Source organism: Alosa sapidissima, chromosome 23 (genome assembly GCF_018492685.1).
Source record: "Alosa sapidissima isolate fAloSap1 chromosome 23, fAloSap1.pri, whole genome shotgun sequence".
NCBI lineage: Eukaryota > Metazoa > Chordata > Actinopteri > Clupeiformes > Clupeidae > Alosa > Alosa sapidissima.
This window is the reverse complement of record NC_055979.1, coordinates 6,422,996-6,443,193: the sequence shown is the minus strand read 5'-3', so window position 1 is coordinate 6,443,193 and position 20,198 is coordinate 6,422,996. Positions and strand designations below refer to the sequence as shown.

The 20,198-nt window shown below is 40.5% G+C and overlaps 1 long non-coding RNA gene across 1 annotated transcript; it reads right to left on the bottom strand.

Moving 5' to 3' along the window:
- Window positions 1-1,377: 1,377 nt before the first annotated feature.
- On the bottom strand, window positions 1,378-5,412 carry LOC121698802. Its single transcript, XR_006026868.1, has 3 exons — window positions 5,268-5,412; window positions 4,950-5,083; window positions 1,378-2,128 (listed from the first exon to the last, which is right to left on the bottom strand). It is a non-coding gene; the product is annotated as an uncharacterized LOC121698802 (long non-coding RNA).
- Window positions 5,413-20,198: the final 14,786 nt, after the last annotated feature.

Sequence of the window (20,198 nt, the reverse complement as noted above, 5' to 3'; positions counted from 1 at the left end):
TTGTCCATTTTTCATTAAAAAACATTTTATTAATCAATCAACTCAGTGATAGTTGTTGGATTTAGACATTCAGACTTGATCCTGGATTTAACTAGATGTACCGCAGAGCGGTACACAATATGACCGCCGCCAAGTCCAGCACATGTTTTCCACAAAAATAAGTCACGCTGAAAGGCATATGATTCTAACTGTCTCACTGAATTGCATTATGCACACTCAATTCTCAGTGGTATCTGCTAGACAACAAGTACCAAAACATGATTAGTTCATAGATTTCACATGTTTATTTCACATTTTATACAACCCCACGCATGCACATGCGATGGTTCAAAAAAAAGTGATGGTTCCATGCTATCCATATGGGGTTACATGCCCACCAAGTTTCGTGTACCCCGGTCTTTCAGTGTCCCGGGAATCCTTGTTGGTGTACGGTCACTACATGTACACATAAATTATTTTATTGTAAGGCCCCCCATGAACGAAAGTCCACGAAACTTGGCATGCATTCGGAGGGTGTCATAATGATTGTACACTTTCAATTTTGTGCAGTTTTGATCATGTCAGCCAGAGATATTGTGATGAAAACACCTAATGTTTTGCTTTTTAATTTTTAACTAGGTGGCGCTATACATGAAATAAGTGGTAATGGGATAAGTTGACATGCCCCCTTAAGACCAACATACAAAAAAAAAAAAGGTAGACCTCCTAGGCCCTACAGTTCTCGAGATATTCACAGAAAACTGTCTCCAGCCACCTACAGGCCAGTTGGTGTATAGTAACATAAATTAATTTATTGTGTGGCCCCCCATGAACGGAATTCCACGAAACTTGGCGTGCATACAGAGGGTGTCATAATGATCCTACACTTCCAATTTCGTGCAGTTTTGACTATGTTAGGTCACAGATACCTGCGATTACAACACCTCATTTTTACTTTTTTGTGTTTAACTAGGTGGCGCTATACATGAAATGAGTGGTTATGAAATGGGTTGACATGGCCCTTTGAGATCAACATACAAAAAAAAATGGTCCTCCTAAACCCTACGATTCTCGAGATATTCACAGAAAACTGTGTCTGCCCTACCCTCCTTTCGGGGGGTCTACAGATCAAAACGAAAACAGGAGGTTCCATGCTATCCATGTGGGGTTACATGCCCACCAAGTTTTGTGTACCCCGGTCTTACAGTGTCCCAGGAATCCTTGACGGAAATTTGGACATGCGAAAAAGAAAAAAGAAAAAAAAAAAAAATCTGACTAAACCTATATGACCGCCGCTTCGATGCGCGGCGGTCATAATAATAATAACTATAGCAAAGCCTATCCCACAACACCACGTCCTATTGTCTCAGCCTATCCCACAACACCCCGTCCTATTGACATCAGCTTTATCAGTTGACACTGTCATGATTGAGGTCAAGCATAACAAAATCAACTGTTACAACATGAAACCTCAAAAGACTCCCATTATACCTTTCTACATTGAAGTTAACAGCATTACACTGCACAGGTAAGTATTAATTATGTGCAATTTTGCCATCCTGTTATTACAGAAGACACTAATTTTGCTTTCGTGTCTTCGTTTTAAAGATCTCAACATATAATTGGGCACTATTTTGCATTCGCCCATTTTGTGCTAAATAAGATCATTAATTGTCTCTGGTAGGACTAAAATTAGCACCTGCCTCTAGCTTTCTCACTAAAACCCTGAAAGTACTTTTTTTTTTTTGAAGAGGGGAGGATCCTCCTTCTGATCCACCCATATAGTTACAATTGTAACAGCAGACAGCTTTTAAGGGGGAATGATTGAATTAACTCCCTGCTGGCTATAGCAGGAAAATCCTCATTGTTTTTTTTTTTTTTTTCCCCAACCCTCCCTGCATGGAGATGCTGCCAGCGGTATCTAACTCAGAGTGGTGATAATGAGAAGGTAATCTGGAGGTGCGCTAGCATAAAAATAATAACCCGCTCCAGCCTCCCAGGAGATGGCCGCGCTTCCTGCGGATGCCTGTAGTGACAGCTGCTCCCGGAGTTCCCAGCGCCGTCTGCCTCGGCAGCCTCTCTCCGGCATCTTTCACACTCGCCTTCCCCTTGAACTGGAGCGTGCATTTTCAAGTGGGCCCTGCCATCCCTGCAATCAATAATTGTAATAAGCGTGACAGGTACTTTTCTGCTAATTACATTGGAAATGACTGGTCACTCATGCATATTCCTTTTCCCCCCTTTAATTGGCAGCCTGCACACACACAGAGCATGTGTTGACAGTTGAGGATGGGCAGTGTTTTGTTCATGGATGGCTGGACGCATAGCTGGTTTAGATGGGGCCAGTCAAATTTTGTTATTACACTTGAGATAAGACTGTCAAACCTATGATTCCACCTTGACAGATTTATTTTTTTTCTTTTAAGAACTAAGGTGCTGACATGCCAGTATAGTCATCATTGGATCATTCTCTTTTTGCCTGTAGCTACTTTTGATGTGACTCTCTCTGTGTGTGTGTGTGTGTGTGTGTGTGTGGAGGGGGTGAAAGCCTCTTATGCTTTAAACCGCTTAGGTATGGAGTCAGAATTTGTCACAGGGCCTTGCTCCAACAGTTGACTGAACACCACTGGACATCAGATATGGGCCCCATTCCCTGTGTTCTGTGGCCTAGCCACCAATATCATACCAACAGTTGGCTGGAAGACAAGATTGTTGTCTCCAAGTTACAGTAACCAAGTGAAAATAATCTTATCTGAAAAGAACTGATCTGAACTGAAGTTTAAGTTGATCAAGTTGATTACAGCAATGGAAATTAATATAGCCTGTGTAGTAGTATGCTATGGTAATATTCCTATAATAATGGTATTAACTAGGTGTTTTTTGTGTGGATAATATCCACACTGCAGGTGTACACCACACATTCATTGATTTCTCAAGTATGACCTTGATAGACACGATAGACAGGCAGACAGACAGACAGACAGACAGATAGATAGATAGATAGATAGAACCTGACAAAAGACTGGGCCTGGTTTTTGAAACCTTCTTAACACTACCTAGATTTTTGACATAAATACATTTATAGCTACATTCTCCAAGTAAGGTTAGTCTGGACCTTAACACCATAGCCATACCTAAAACAGTGGCAAATGTTTTAGAACCTAAAAATGTCATGTTAGTGGCAAGACATGTGCACTTAACTGCCAAGTAAGACCAACACATCTTCCATTACATTTTGTGCTTCATTTAATAAAAAGGAAAAAAATACAAATTCTGATAAGAATTCTGTAATTCAACAGTAAATGGTTTGGCTTGACAAATGGTGTGGATCTTATCCTTATGTGCACCAATTTTAAGGGTCTTGCCAGCTTTCCAAATTGCCAGAAAAAGTGATTCAATGGCCACTTGATTTCAAATGAAGTATGGTCTGATCTAAAACATCAATTTTGTGGGGTACACTGACTCAAGGCCACAGAGAGCTAGTGAACCATTTCTGTGTGGCATGATCCACTAAAGGTAAACTTCTAAAGTAGCAGAAGGAGAGAATCAAAACTGATAAACGCTAGGAAGATCAAAGATTATTGTCTGACTGAGGAGATTGATAGCAATACAACTATGCAGCTTCCACATTAACTTCAAGTTTCTAACTTAAAGTTATTGTAAGGCCAAAAGACCTAAATCAGTGGGAAGGTCTCATGGTCTCGCCTTTGTGATCAACAGCACCCCCGTTTATACATACAGTGAACTAGAAAGTCTCTGGTTTCAGCTGCCATTTGGTCTCGGTTCTCGTCACCCAGCTGAGGGCCTAACTTAGTCCCGGGCCTCTCCTGGACCACAGGGAAATACATGAACTCTAACTATATTTGTCAAAAGAGAAATTATAATCTGCTCGTGTTTGATATAATTTTTAAAAGTCTCCATGCGAGAAATACAGTATTGCCAGTTGTAGAACAGTAAAGTTAATGCATGATGTTTCTGTAACCTGGGATATTTTATGCATTCTCTAATGAGATGTGCCCACACCCCCTACTCTCAGATTGTTGTTTTTAGATTTTAGGGAAGATTCTTCTCACCTCTGGACTCTCTTTTCTTTGGCTCTCCACTATTCGGCCTCTTGATTTCTTCTGGTCTTCTCGAGGAGGCCTTGCGCTCTCTGACCTCTCTCTCTCCTTACTTTTGGGTTTGGTCTTTCTTTTACTGTATGATGACTTATCTGGTGTATTTAACATTCTAACTTGTGATTTTTAAGTTTAAGTTTGTTGTTTGCTTAAGCTTACAGTACTTCGTGCTTTTGTTACAGTATATATCTGTGTTTTACCTTATTCAGTGTTAATTGATATTGGTCACACATCTACCTTTTGGCATGGTTTACAGGTAATAAACTGTTAATTTACCCACCATTCATATATTTCTTCTTGTATGCCATGCCATTGCTCTTCTATAGTGGATAAACTAATTATTCAAGGTCAAGTTCTTAATTTTATGGAGTCAGAGCAATCATAGTTTCTCATAATATTACCACTGCTTCACCAATCTGTACCATATTGAATACATCTTTAAACCTGTGATGGCCATCGCAATTCTCATCCTGAGAGCGCATTGTGCCATCCTTTACATTATCGGTTTGAAATACAGATCTTCAGTCTTCAGATTCATGACAAAAACAAAAAAAAAAAATCCCTGTACGTCGTTGATCTGAGCATGTTTAAGTGCATCAAATTTCATTGATGTGCATTAGCGAGTAAGAATGCAACGCCTTCTCTTAAAAAGTACATTAATATTGAATGTTGACATCACACAATTTTGCACTGGATCTGTGCTATGGAGAAGAGCATAATTCTATTTTGAGGATCACACGACTGACTCCATGGGAAATATAGCACTGGACTGTCAATTTGATGCATAGTTTCCCTCTGTTTGATACAATACTTTATGTTAATTAAATTCAGATGCCACAAATGGCCACATACATCAAGATGACAGAATTGATGTGAGGGGACTTGTCTTTTGAAGTAGTCTGTTGTGAATCCCTTGAGGACTGAAATATCATCTTGTGGTTACTATTCAGTTTCAGTGAAGAGGCCTCCGCTCCTTGGGAGAGTATCTTGAGGATGTAAAAATGTTACAGTACACTGCATTAGAGTTCAATCGAAAAGGCACAATAAGTCCAATGAATACAGTGAAGCACAAGTGGCAAAAGTGAATAAACAAGGGCAAATGGTTGTGTTTCTTTTTACAGAGAAATGGTTAAAGGCATCCTATACAAGTTTTTTCTTTCTTAGTCTTACCTTGATATAACAGCTTCATTTTGAAGGTTAACTAACTTGTAACAGGGAGAATGGTGTGCCTTCCCAATCATGAGCTACCTGACCATGGAGAAGCAGCCTTGCAACTTCACTCCCCTGACCTGGAGGATCACAAATTGCTTTACGGCAATTGTGCACTATAGCTTACTGCTTGTAGGAAATGTGCAATACTTCTCAGTCAACATTACTCTTCAGAGATCATCTTTGCTGTTATGTAAACAAATCCACATGGACCATGTCCAGGGGAAAGGTCGCAAGCCATAAGTGGTATTTATGACAGTTGTGTTGAATACAAACACTCCGCAACTGTAGGGGAGCCAAGTATATAGCAAAAAATAAAGCGTCAAATGACTTCAAGAACAGACAGTAAAACTGAAAGCTGTAAACATATACTGTACTGTGGTATTTTTTTCTTTCAAGACTGAAGAATTAAAGAGGTTAGTGGTAAGTTTATTGTACATGTTAAAGAATTTGCCAGTGCATGACAGGCTATGTGCTGACATAGATCTCAAATCAATAAGGACACTCACTCACATTTATCATTGGCCAATGTTCTGGACATTTTTTTGTGACTATATGACAGCATGCCTTTTAGTCCTGCCCAGTTTCAGCCAACAGCAAACAGCTACCGGTATTAATGGCCATAGTATCTCTGAGTCCCAGGACACATTTTAAATGATAATTGCCTCTTTGTGTGTTTGTAGATGGTAGCCAAAAAAATGACAAATGTGACCATTAACCGTATGCTTCCTGCTTAGTTGTCCTGGCTTTGTTTGTCTGTAAATAAACGGCACTGGTGCGGAATAAAAGAGCTCAGCTTTTTTCTGAGGGTTCTGTCTTTTGCACAAACCCAGTACATGACTAAAAAAGAGACACTTTGATATGTTTTCTCCTTGCTCTACAGTGTGCATCTAAAGAAGTCTTCATGTTCATACCTTCTTTAGTTCTTCAGCAAGCTTTGTTCGTCAGGGATAGAAAATTGTGTGGAATCGTTCTCTTCTCTACCCCCCCCTTGACTCTGTCTTTTTTGTCTGCCAGTAATGATGGCAAGCCCTTTGAGGTGTACTTCGAACTAACCAATTACAGGTCTCAGGTTTGGTTGGCATGTAAGAGAAAAGAGCAGTGTCTAATTTTACCATGCAATTTGAATCCTTGAATATATTTATTTTCTCCTCTTTTATTAAATTGCTTATGTTATGTTGTTTGAGCAATCAGTTTAGGTAAATTATTTGATATTTTTGGGTTATTAACAACTGTTAGGTCATTGTGTGTTTATTATACATATGATTTAAAAACATCCCTTCACCCTTGGTAATTTCTTTAATCCTACCACAAAACTAAAACAAGTCAAGTGTATCCTCATTTTAAGATAAAAATCCACACAAAACCTTAATCAAAAAAGAACTTGCACAAGTAATTCCTCAAATCTTCTGTAAGCAGTGTAGTAGCCAAGCATTAAAAGGCATGGCCGCTTCCTTAAGGAAATAAGCCAGGATGAAATCTTTTAGCGTTTAGTTACCAGCACGACAAGTTAGAAAGTGGGGCTTGTAAGTTGCTACTTTAAATGGCAAATGTGGTGGAAAAAATATTAAAAAAGGATAAAGTGAGAACTAGAGAATATGAGAGAGAGAGAGAGAGAGAACTAGAGAATATGAGAGAGAGAGAGAGAGAGAGAGAGAGAGAGAGAGAGAGAGAGAGAGAGAGAGAGAGAGAGAGAGAGAGAGAGAGAAGAGGAACGAGGGGGTGATGAGAGACAGAAACAGTGGAAAAGCACCCGGAGAGAGATGATTCTGCCTGACACTTAAAAACCCTTTTTGTCTCACTACCAACCTGTGGTGCAGCCGCTTCCACACTTTCCCATCCGAGTGAGCGTCTGTCCTGCTGAGCTGAAAGACAAGGCAGGCTGTGCGCAGGGGGGGTGGAGGAACCGGGGGGGGGGGGGGGGGGGGGGGAGTGCTGTGGCGGGGGATCTAGATTCAGCACACCCCTCTCTGGGGTGGGAGGTGCTCGTGCGGAGCCTTATTATGTGCAAGACGAGCCCTGTTATAACGTGCAGAGGGAAATATTGATCAGGCCTGAATGTGGCAGGCTGCAGACACAGGAAATGGGCCACACTTGGCATTAAAGAATAGACACAACACAACAAAACAAAACAAACAAAAAATACAGACAAAACAAAATGTGGAGTAGTTGTTTTCTGAACTCAAACTTGCCTTGGCATGCTTACTGAGAACATGATTGTTGTCGAGTACAAAAATGACATTTCAGAGAGGGAAATAGCACACAAATAAGAGTGTCTTTGTGTCGAGAAAAAGCCACTTCTATTTTTCGATGCATTACAAGCATAAGGTACAACATCAATACAGTCATAAAGGAAAGTTAGATGTTTGTATGTGTCATTTCTCTTTGATGTATCTTCAAAGAAAGCAAGTTTTCCTGATGATCAGTAGCCTATATCAGAAAAAAAAATGACAGATTCAAACTCCAAGAGATTAACACTTTGTGAAAATATGATCTTCTCATTTTTGACTTCAGACATAATAAGACAAAAGGTATTCAGGGTCATATATTTTTATTCAAGGAGGAAAGATGACATCACAGGTTGTTCCTATTACGGTGATGTCTTAAGTACCTCAGATAGGATGAAAAAGGAATGGCTCATATTCATGTTAGTTTCCAGGGATGTTCTACTTTTCGCAGGACTCAAGAAACAAAGCTTTTTTTTCAGACTTGCCATGAAATATCAACAGGATCTTCAAAGATCACGGAGTTTGGTGACATTTTCTTTGGGGAGGTGAACATTTTCATTTAGGGTGATCTTACACTTCAAGAAAACAAGCACTCACCCGCTGCGGCTGAACGGGGGAGCTGTATCAAAGGTTTGGAGCCTTCCATTATCAGATGTGAATAAGCCGACACAATGAGAATATGACTCATTAGAGATCAGTGTGCCTGACAAAAGGACACACTGAATCTGACTCCCGATTCAAGTCTGCAAAATGTGATGGAGATGAGGGAGGGATTGTCGACGGAGGGTGCATATTTCATTATCTCTCTCTCTCTTTCTTTCACTCATCTCATGCCTCCCCCCCCCACCACCACCACCACCACCACCACCAATCTTGACTTGGCATTTTAAGGCCTTTGAGATTGGAGTACCACCATCAAGACTGCGGTGCAGTGTGGTGCGGTGTGGTGTTGGTGTGAATGATAAACTCCACACAGTGTTGGGAGCGGAGGAGGGAAACGTGAGGACTCTCCTCCATGATCCTCGGCTCTCTGACTGCCTCTCGCGCCTCAGCTCTGCCCAAGCCAGGCCCAGCTGCTTCAGCGAGGCGATTGTTACGCAATGGCAATTATTGTGTCTATTTTGGGAGCCGTGACACATGTTCTAGAGATCTGGGGAAGTATAATGAGCGGGTGTGCGTGGCATGCCCGTGACACTGAGTCTTCCTGCTCGGTGCACTAATAATGTTTTATTCAATGGCTTATAGCTGAGGTAGAAATAGATGATTTTAAAACGTGTTACAAAGATACAAGTATTACGCTAATTAAAATGTAGCCACTGTTCTTCACCACGAGTCAGATCCTCGACCTGTCAAAGAACGTACTGTATCGAGAAAAAAACTGAACTGAAAAATGTCCACAACCTGCGTTAATACATTGGTAATTGAAATTGAGTGTGGCGTTATTCATGAGCTCGGTCTGTCACTTTCTGTAGTTCCATTTTAATTATTGTAGTTGAAAAGTGGGATTTTGAAGAACACCAGTTGGTTAGGGTGCAAGGTTTCTGCCACAGTGGCTTAGAAATGGGTAGGTGTCTGTTAATTTGTTGAAGTAAAGCCTGCAGCTGATACTTGGCAGGTAATGCTGGAGGTGTTTGCCAAACTGCAGTGTCAAATGTGCTAGAGAGTCAGAGAGTTGGTCTAATATGGGCAAGTGTGCTTGTTACTCAGTAGAAGCTCTGAGGCTGACTGCTGCCTACTTCCCCCATAGTCACTCTACACCATTCACATTTATTTCACTATACTTCTCACTGGGACAGTCAACTGGAGTTAATCCTAATTGCCAAGAATTTGGTCCACCTATCTGCAGGTAGAAGTACTGTTATTGTCCACTAATAGTCTATAAAAAACCTCATAAAATACTCATAACCTATCAATAAATTAATGAAGCTAGCAAAAATATGTATTTTGTTCTTAATTTAAGGGTAGATCAATAGATGAGGTAATATTCAACTTAATCTGATTAATCACCACGGCTCTGATCGACATGCAGTTTTTCTCAGCCAGAGCGAGACGCATTATGAGAGGACCCAGGAGTTTCAGTGGCAGCGGAGGAGAAGGTGTGGACAGGGAGAGAGGAAGAGAGAGAGAGGGAGCGATAGGGAAAGAGATCCAGGAGTTATCACATAGCAAGGAAATGGAGGAGATGGGGGAACAAAAGGCATAATGCAATAGAAAGAGAGAAAGTGACACAGTGAGAGAGAGAGAGGAGAGGAAGAGGAGAAGAGAAAAGTGAGATCATCAAAGCCTCTGCTTAAGATGCATGATATATTCTCAGCAGCGGAGGGTGAAACCCTTTGTGTCTCATTAAGTTGCATTTTTTGGGGTGTTGCCTTCGCATAAAAGTGTCAATTTCGAATGCAATGAAGCAGGATGGAGCCCTGTCAAAACAGGCGAGCAGAAGGGAAAAGCAGGTCATTCACATCCCAATGCAATCGCCTGAACGAGAATAGTAATGCACCATTATACAATGCGAACAGCAAGGGGCCCCGAATCAAATGGTGCATATGTGCTACCATATGCTTCCATTTTAACATCAATTGCGGGTCTTCTACCTTTTGTCACCCAATTTCCCCCCTTGTATTTCTCCTCACTGGGTGCTGACTTTGAACCAGGTAGAGACGTGATGTAAGGACAAGAGAACTCTTAAAGAAGGTCTGATCTGATTTGCACAGCTTGAGTGCTTTCTTTTTTCTTATGATGTAATGACATTTAGGGATACAGTCAACCATGTATGTAAAGTGACAGCTTTCCCACCATCTGGACTGAAAAGACAAGTCTGTGGGTTTAATGCAACTGATTTCAGCTTGAGATAAACATGTTACCCCAATTCTCCATAAAGAAATGGGGCTATTCCCTATGCCTGACTCTATGCATCAAAGAACAGTACAGTGCACATAGCATGTTTCCAATACCACAAATTAGAACATGATAAAAGTTTGAATTAGAAGCCTGATGGTATTGATTATTTTAATGGCATCTCTACCCACAGTCAGAATCACTTTCATACGCCTGGCTTGTGAGAAATGTCAAGTCTAATAAAAACATCAATAATGCCATACAGAACTGTAATTGTTCTCCAGGCTGTGCACACAGTGGGAGCTGTGAGGTGAGTAACAGGTGGCTTTGTGTACTGAATCAGACGTTAGTAAGAGATTAGTAGGAGGGACAATCCCAATTTTCTGCTTAGGATATTCAAACAAACCCATAATCCACAAACACAGGGCTGACAAAGCGCTGGGGCCTATCGTGTTGTGGCCTTAAAGTTGTAATGGAGAGCCAAAGCCTTGATCTTTTGCATCTTATCTTGTTGTCTTCATTATGCTAAATTCAGTTTGTCTTTAAGAAGTTATTTTGATAAATAATGAAGTATTTTAAAATATAAACACCCTTGATCTTGCCTGGTAAGGTATGTGTGTAGAACCTCTAATTATGACCGCCGCGCAGCGAAGCGGCGGTCATATAGGTTTAGTCAGATTTTTTTTCTCTTTTTCGCATGTCCAAATTTCCGTCAAGGATTCCCGGGACACTGTAAGACCGGGGTACACGAAACTTGGTAAGCATGTAACCCCACATGGATAGCATGGAACCTCCTTTTTTCGTTTTGATCTGTAGCCCCCCCGCTGGACTGGACCCCCCGAAAGGAGGGTAGGGCAGACACAGTTTTCTGTGAATATCTCGAGAACCGTAGGGTTTAGGAGGACCATTTTTTTTGTATGTTGATCTCAAAGGGCCATGTCAACCCATTCCATAACCACTCATTTCATGTATAGCACCACCTAGTTAAACACAAAAAAGTAAAAATGAGGTGTTGTAATCGCAGGTATCTGTGACCTAACATAGTCAAAACTGCACGAAATTGGAAGTGTAGAATCATTATGACACCCTCTGAATGCACGCCAAGTTTCATGGAATTCCGTTCATGGGGGGGGCCACTAAATAAATTAATTTATGTTACTATACACCAACTGGCCTGTAGGTGGCCGGAGACAGTTTTCTGTGAATATCTCGAGAACTGTAGGGCCTAGGAGGTCCACCTTTTTTTTCTATGTTGGTCTTAAGGGGGCATGTCAACCTATCCCATTACCACTTATTTCCTGTATAGCGCCACCTAGTTAAAAATTAAAAAGCAAAACATTAGGTGTTTTCATCACAATATCTCTGTGATTGTACATCACAATATTTCTCTGTAAGAAATATTGATGCAAAAGGAATGAAACACAAAATGAAATTTACATCAAGTTATAAATCAAAAGTCCCATGTAGGCAGCAGCAAGACGTCCACACAACCCCCGCCCCAGCATTGGACCAGCATATTGTGCTCGCCCCATGTCTTAGCCCCAAAAGAGACTGACAGTGAGGGAACACGGAGGAGATGTGTTTCCGGGCTCTGATAAATCAAAGAGAAGAGTAGCAGCGACCGGCCCACTGGTTGATCTAGGCCCCATGCAAAGAGCCTATTTACATGGTTTTGCTATGGGCTCTTCTGATACGCGTTTATGAAACATTTATGATGAACACACAGCCATTGAGTAGGTCCAAACCGATTTGATACCCTCATAATCATTTTCCCAAGAAGATTGATGCAAATCATATACCTTTCATGTGTGCACTCTTAACACTCAAATAGCGCCACCTAGTTAAAAATGAAAAAGCAAAACTTTAGGTGTTTTCATCACAATATCTCTGGCTGACATGGTCAAAACTGCACGAAATTGAAAGTGTAGGATCATTATGACACCCTCCGAATGCATGCCAAGTTTCGTGGACTTTCGTTCATGGGGGGGCCTTACAATAAAATCATTTATGTGTACATTTAGTGACCGTACACCAACAAGGATTCCCGGGACATTGAAAGACCGGGGTACACGAAACTTGGTGGGCATGTAACCCCACATGGATAGCAGGTCAAGCAGGTGATGCAGTGTATTAAACAAGATGTCATTCAGTTCAGGACGTCGGCGACGTCGACAACAGTTCATTAGATCAACAAAACGCTACGTCTATGGCGACGCACACAAACAAAACAATAACCAAAAACAAACTAATGAAAACGAGCGGCCTAGGAGGGGCTGGCAGCAAGTGCTCCTGTGTGTGTGTAGCCTATATGAGCGTGTGTGTGTCCCGGGAGGAGAGCAGCAAGGAAGCGATGAAAACGACGTAGGCCTAGTTGAAACCGAAGTTTTTGGAGGAGGTTTAGGGAGGTATAGGCTCGATTAGCCAGGCAAAAACTGTAGCCTAACACTTCGCACACGTTCACTTCCAGTAGTCCAATAGGTCCATAGATTTTAGTTTGCTTCCAGTAGTCCAATAGGTCCATAGGTTTTAGTTTATTTCCATCAAAGCGTTTCCGAACTTCCACCGAGCTACCGCAACCTCCGACACAACGCATTGACTGAACATTCAACTCCCCGCCGGTTTGACAGCTCACTTCCTATTTTGTTTAAAGCGAGACTCCAGCTCATGACCTCCACCACACCTGACTGGCTAGTCAATTAGAAGGTCACTAAGCCAGCGAACTACTTCAAGTGACAATAGTGAGGAAGTAATATGTAATAAAAGTGTGATGTAGTGAAAGTAAGTAGGCCTAGATAAAAATATATTTGGGTAGATTAAATGTTTTACGTAAACATGACAGAAACGTGATTCTGTCACAACACGCACACATGCACACAATTCAAGAATTTCTCAGAATTATGAACAGGCAAGATGGGGGTGGGGTTGTATAAAATGTATATTACACGTGAAATCTATGAACTAATCATGTTTTGGTACTTGTTGTCTAGCAGATACCAGTGAGAATTGAGTGTGCATAATGCAATTCAGTGAGACAGTTAGAATCATATATGTCTTTCAACGTGACTTATTTTTGTGGAAAACATGTGCTGGACTGGGTCATATTTTGTACCGCTCTGCGGTACATCTAGTTTCATCCATGTCTGGATTGTTGTTATTTCTTTCAAGTGATTATACCTACCCTAAATGGAATTCATTCGGCACACGTCAGAACGAGCGGATATTTAAAATAATTCACATTCCGTATCTACTGTCAGGCCACTGAAATATTGATGCAAAAGGAATGAAACACAAAATGAAATTTACATCAAGTTATAAATCAAAAGTCCCATGTAGGCAGCAGCAAGACGTCCACACAACCCCCGCCCCAGCATTGGACCAGCATATTGTGCTCGCCCCATGTTTTAGCCCCAAAAGAGACTGACAGTGAGGGAACACGGAGGAGATGTGTTTCCGGGCTCCGATAAATCAAAGAGAAGAGTAGCAGCGACCGATCTAGGCCCCATGCAAAGAGCCTATTTATATGGTTTTGCTGTGGGCTCTTCTGATACGTGTTTATGAAACATTTATGATGAACACACAGCCATTGAGTAGGTCCAAACCGATTTGATACCCTCATAATCATTTTCCCAAGAAGACTGATGCAAATCATATACCTTTCATGTATGCCCTCTTAACACTCAACTGAAATATTATTGCTCCAAGTGGTGGATTCGGAATTATTAAAAATGCATTATAGACACAGGCTGTGTATGGGAAAGAGGGAGGCATTGCATAACCTGAGGATATGTTTCTGTATTTGTAAGTTCCATGACCTTGCTAATAAATTTCAATGCATGGTGTGAACAAACCGACAGGGAACTCACTATGGAAAGGACTTTGATGTTTGATGATAAATTCAGGCTTGCAGGATTGTTTGTATACTGTATGTCCAGGCCCAAGATATTAGTTATTAAATGAGAGCCACATTTTGGTGACAGAGTTCTGAAGAAAGCACTGGTTGATGTTTGTCTTATTTAATAACTGATTGAAATGGACTGTGAGCGTGCCGAACTGCTGTCCCTCTTTCACCATAACCATCTGTAACCTGCTGCCATTAAGCATGACATAACATGATACATGCCCAGCCTCCAAAGACTCAGCCTAAGGACTGCTTTGTTGGGGGGGAAAATAGCGCTTTTGCTTTGATTTATATATGATGTACTGTGTTCATTAGCAGCAATCACTGAGGCTTGTCAAAAGCAAACTAAAGTGATTCTGCTAATGACTGTGGAGATGGATCAACGGGATGTATGTGGGTGTGTGACGAGCACACAGAATAATACTGCTGCCATGCTGCCGCCTGGGATTATGTAAGAACTGCGCTGAGGCACTTGAGGGAAGACACTGCAATTCAGACACTCAAGTGACCTGTTAGCCCAGTATTGATGCAGTTTATCTTACCTGTTAGCTCTAGATTCTTCATGTAATTTATTTTAAACATGTTTTAAGTATGTGAGAATGTTTTTATTATTTATTGATGACTATGTTTTACAAGGGAATTATATATCTGTACATTATTACAAATTATATTATTTCTCAAGTTTATAATTATATATCATTTGTACAAACTTATTCAACTATTATGTGCGTACTACTGATGAAGGCCTACCTCTTTTATGATATTTTTTCCTTTCTAGGCATAACAACTCCTCAACACACCTGGAACATTGTGGTCAATGTTTGAACATCCTTACCTCATAGAACTTTTAAAACACACAGGAGCAGGGGAAACCTTGACCATACTGTTCTGACATTTTACTGCAAGATTTGGCAATCACAACTTGAGAAGTATTTGAGAAGTTCAAAAACAATATTCTACTGTAGTTTGCCATTTTAATAATAGTTCAGTAGAAATTGCTCAAACTATTCTATTTATCTAAATGCCTTGTGAGGCGATACTAATCAGGAAAATGTTAATTTGGCTTCACCAATATTGGGCTGTGATTGGCTGTCTGTTTGTCTTACACTGACTGGTGGTAGAGAAGGACCGTTAGAGCAATTATATTAATCTGTATAATCTTGTCAATTTGTTTGTTCATCCCTCTTGTAGACTTCCATCTGTTTTGCATTCAAGGTTCATAAGCACACTTCAGGCAATATATGAACACAATTCAACAACGCCACCAGAGGAGCAGCCTATGTCCAATATAGATTCCGAGGTTCATATTATTTCTCCTGCATAACTTCGGCAACCTGAGGGTCTGTTCACAGAACTGGAGACTAAAGTTAAAAGTTGACATTAAACATAAAGTTGAGCTGACTTCATTGAAACAAGCATTAGGGGGAAATGTAGTGTGTTTGTGCGTGTGTGTGTGTAGGGGATGTTCTAATCTGCATTCAGTTGAACAGAATGAAACCTGCCCTATTGTGACTGTCAATGCTTACAGTATCTGTGTCATGTTAGCACAGTAGGCTTTACCTGGTGACGATCATGTGAGTAATTGTTGAATGAGTGATTCAGGGGTGAAGCAACACAGCTATTCCCCATGCTTCTGTATTAGGAGGTCCTTGCCTGTGGTAATAGGATAATTATGGTGTGGAACTGTAAGGGACAGACATCTTCATTAAGGGAGCTGTCACAGAGCATGCTCATGCCTCGTGCGTTTATTTAAGTCACACATTACATTAAGACAAGCTCAGACACTGACAATAATAATGGAAAACATCAAATAATAATAACAATAATAATCATGTCTGTAGTAGAAGTGGTTACTGTCAAAATAAAATGTATTTCAATAATGAGTTTGTGGAACTATTAGAATAACAGCTGTAAGATCAGGTAGATTCCATGGTCCCAATGTAGGTGCCAGATTAGTGGTGTCAAGGGATACCACAGAAGTCAAAAGTTGCATTAGTACAGCTGATCTGGACAGTGCAAATACTATAGCAGCTCTATACCTTGTTTTACACTGTTGACAGAGTTATAGACAGGACATATCTCTACACTATTAGCATGACCCAAGTGAAAGCAAAGAAAAAAATATTGGTCAACAAGGGTCAGTTGGTAAAGTTTAGCCCTAGTAACACTGAGGTCATGGGTATCAATCATGTGCATCTCCTTGACTGGCATATGCCCAATGATTAGATGTAATCCACAGTAAATGTTGAAGAATGTCTTATCTATTTAACTAAGTTACCTATTCTCTCAGAGAGCTGTGGATTTGTATTGATCAACTTGTGAATGTATTGAGAAGTAAACTGGCTAGACAGCTACCAATCCATCATCATTAAATGTATTGTAAACATTTGTTGTGTCTGATGCAAAAGCTAAATTTACTTTTAGTCAGGCTACAGGTCCTGCAAATGAGTTATTGGGCACTTTACAGTATATAAAGAGTTAATATATAATGATTAATGTAATACAATCTGCATTTGAGAATACATTTTTGCTGTCATAGGTAAAAAAATACAATGCAAATATAGTGAATAGAAGCATAGATGATACATTTCCATCTAAACAGCAGGGCACATGGAGAGATGTAAGAGGGGACATTTACTGAGACATAATGACATACACTTGATGGGAGACTGGAAAAAAGAGCCATTGCAAGAATGTACTGTACCTCTATGTTGTCACATACAGGAGAAAGAATGTATCTCCAGCACAATTACATCAATTGTTGTGGAGCATTTACATTTGAATGCCCCCATCAAATAACCATGGAGTGCTTGTTATTTTCAATCTATGAGCATCTAGCACAACGATCTCAAACAGATGTAAGACACCTATTACCTAATGATAATGATGTGATTGATAAATGCCTTTGTGAGGAGCCTGTCGCCCAAGAGACTTCAGAGCATCTCTGTGGTTCAGTAATCAGTACATTGAGCCTCATTTGAGTATCCCCCAGAGAGTCTGTCCCTTTGGTCTATTGTTTCCGCTGTACAAGTACTTTCCAATGGACTCCTTCTTTGTTCACAGGGGAGAGCTGTGGATGGGTCAGGATTAAATGAGCCTAGGCGTTTGAATACTTAGCTCATTGTGGGTAGTCCATCCAGGAGCCTGAGGTTGAGTGAGTGGAGAGAGTGGATTTCAGAGACGGGTATCTGCCTTAATGAGAGCTCACGAACTAACTGCTAAAACAAAATAAATGTGTTTAGATTGAATTGATTGATAATGGAGGAAATGTTCTGCAATACAACTCCACAATGGAAGGGATATGGTTGTGTGCTGAATATGAATGTAGCATATATTTTCAAGAATTGTATAAAAACTTATATATATATATATATATATATATATATATATATATATATATATATATATATATATAAATCTGTGTGTGTGTGTGTGCGCGTGTGTGTGTGAATGTCTGTCTGAATACTTTTCTTAACCCTGTAAGCAAAATGGGCCATCTCCCCTTGAAAAAAGAAGAAAAAATAAAACAAGCAGGAGAAAAACTTCGATGTGGACAGGGCGACTTGTCTGGATCTACGATGGCCAGAGCTAATGAGGCCTACCTGGATCCTCCTCGGCGCTGTTCCCTCAGCCCCCAAGGGGCTGATGATGCACTCCCAGGATTATGGGGTGTCACCACATCTCCACACTGTGCGGCTCTTGCTCCTCTGAGTCTGGCGTAAGGGGGCAAAGAGGGCCGGGACAGTCATCCATCAGCCAACACATCATCAAATGGAGCTTTCACTTCATCTACGAGCCTAATTATCCACATGGTCCTTGGACACGGCCCAACATGGGGTGACTCTGATGGGGGAAAAGGCTCCGCTACATTTGTCTTCTGTGCACTGACTTTATCCACTTTTTTTGTCGTCACCACCAGGGCAACATTGTGATGAGAAATTGAGAGGTATGATTTTTTATACAGAACCATAAACATGGTGCTTCGTAGACAATGCTGTGTATGTGATTGATGAGTACAATCAGAGCCAGATATTTCCTATTCTACTGTATATCTTTCTAGTGTTGTGTGTAGGTGGGTAGATGATTATTCCCAAGCAACTGCCTAGCAACAGTGTATGGCTTATCACTCTTATGTATACATTAGTTTACCCAGAAAATTGTTTATGCGACAGTGGGTATAAACAAAAGGGGAAATATGCATATTGAAACCTGAAACTTTATGAAGTTTGTGCATTTTAAATTAGCAGTTAATGGACGTTTATCTTTTTTTCAGAAATACAATCAGGTTATATGGGTTGATATGCATAATTCATCAAAGTATGCTAATGCTTTTTGCTTGTGGGTTAATGTACCTGCTGCATTTATTTGGGTTCAAATTTTAAGTAGTTGAAGGTCAATTTTCACGGCCTGGGGGCAGTATTACTGTATAATTGATTGAAAAGCATTCCTCCACACACCATACTGGGTGGAGCAGTGTGCATCTTAAGTGTTCCAACTTCAAACACAGATCTGCGTAAGCACATCAAATGAGGTTAATGTCTTCAGGAAAAATTCATTGGTTCGGGTGAAACTCAAGCGAACCGTTGATGGCAACTGATGGCAGGCTTAATATGTTTTTAATCTGTGGAGTTCTCCATGTTAAAGTCAGGGTCATCTGAAAATTGACTTTAGATTAATCACCTTGCAAGACAATCGTGAGTAGGGTTGGGCACCGAAACACGGTTCTAATATTGCACCGGTGCCGACGCAAACGGTAGTAACTGCATCGAATAACAACGTGGATTTCGGTGCCTCATTTCGGTGCTTAAATCGCGTTGTTTTTTTTTAATTAATTTTTTAATACGAGGCACCACTGCATGCCATGCGCCATCTCTAACGTCTTGCTCTGATATCAACACACCCAGATAGGCTACAGTTAGCTAACATAAACACTGGATGTATAAACCAGAGGGGTGCATCATATAGGCGAGTGGACAGTGTTTGACAGCTTGCGTGAGCCCATATCACGAGCTTCTGTCAAAATCTAGCATATTGGGCCTAACTACACACAAGCAAAAGGCTATGAAACAACCTCAACAGTATACCTTACACAATATCCTTGCTAATGCGCTAACTGGCATTTATTTGAAATGTTATCGGCAAAGTTGTAAGGTGAAATAAAGTTTTCCCATTGTGTTCTAAACAACATAATGGCATGATATTAATCTTTTTTGTGCATATAGCATCACAATGAATATGAAGATCATGTTAAAAGTTAGCTGGCAAAAACATAAATATGTAGGTTACATACTGTACCTGATGTCACTGAGCTGTCAAAGAGGCTACTGGAACCATCTCCGAGATTCTCCGTATGTTATCGCTAATTAACTCAGCTGACTGGTTTTAGCGCATAGCCATAGTTGCTGTTGAAATGCCCGTTTCGGCACCTGAACCGTTTTAAAAGTATCGATTTAGCACCGGTATCGGATAAAACCCAAACGATACCCAACCCTAATCGTGAGGGCCTACCTAAGGAATTCTGCAGTCACTGCCCTAGGCCTAATGAGCTCTCATTAGACATCTTGTAAATAAAGGGACTATAGCGTCATGATATGTTGATTGCTGTAAAGTCCAGGGGTGTGATTGGCAACGTAGCACGGAGTGACACCCCCCGATGGTTCGAGTACTTTAGTGTACTATGGTGTTGGCTACCGTATATATTTACATCACCTACACTTCATAAAAATCATGAGGCAAATCCTATGAAAATTTTGAAAAATAACCCTTTAAATCATGACATCTGCATGACATCAACTTTTATGGGAAGTATTGATACATTGAGATACATATATTTTAAACATTATAGCATATTACAATACAGCCTAAAGACCTAAAGAAAACTAATTTATAATAGAGCAAAGTAGATGTACTGTAGCCTATAGACCTACACAA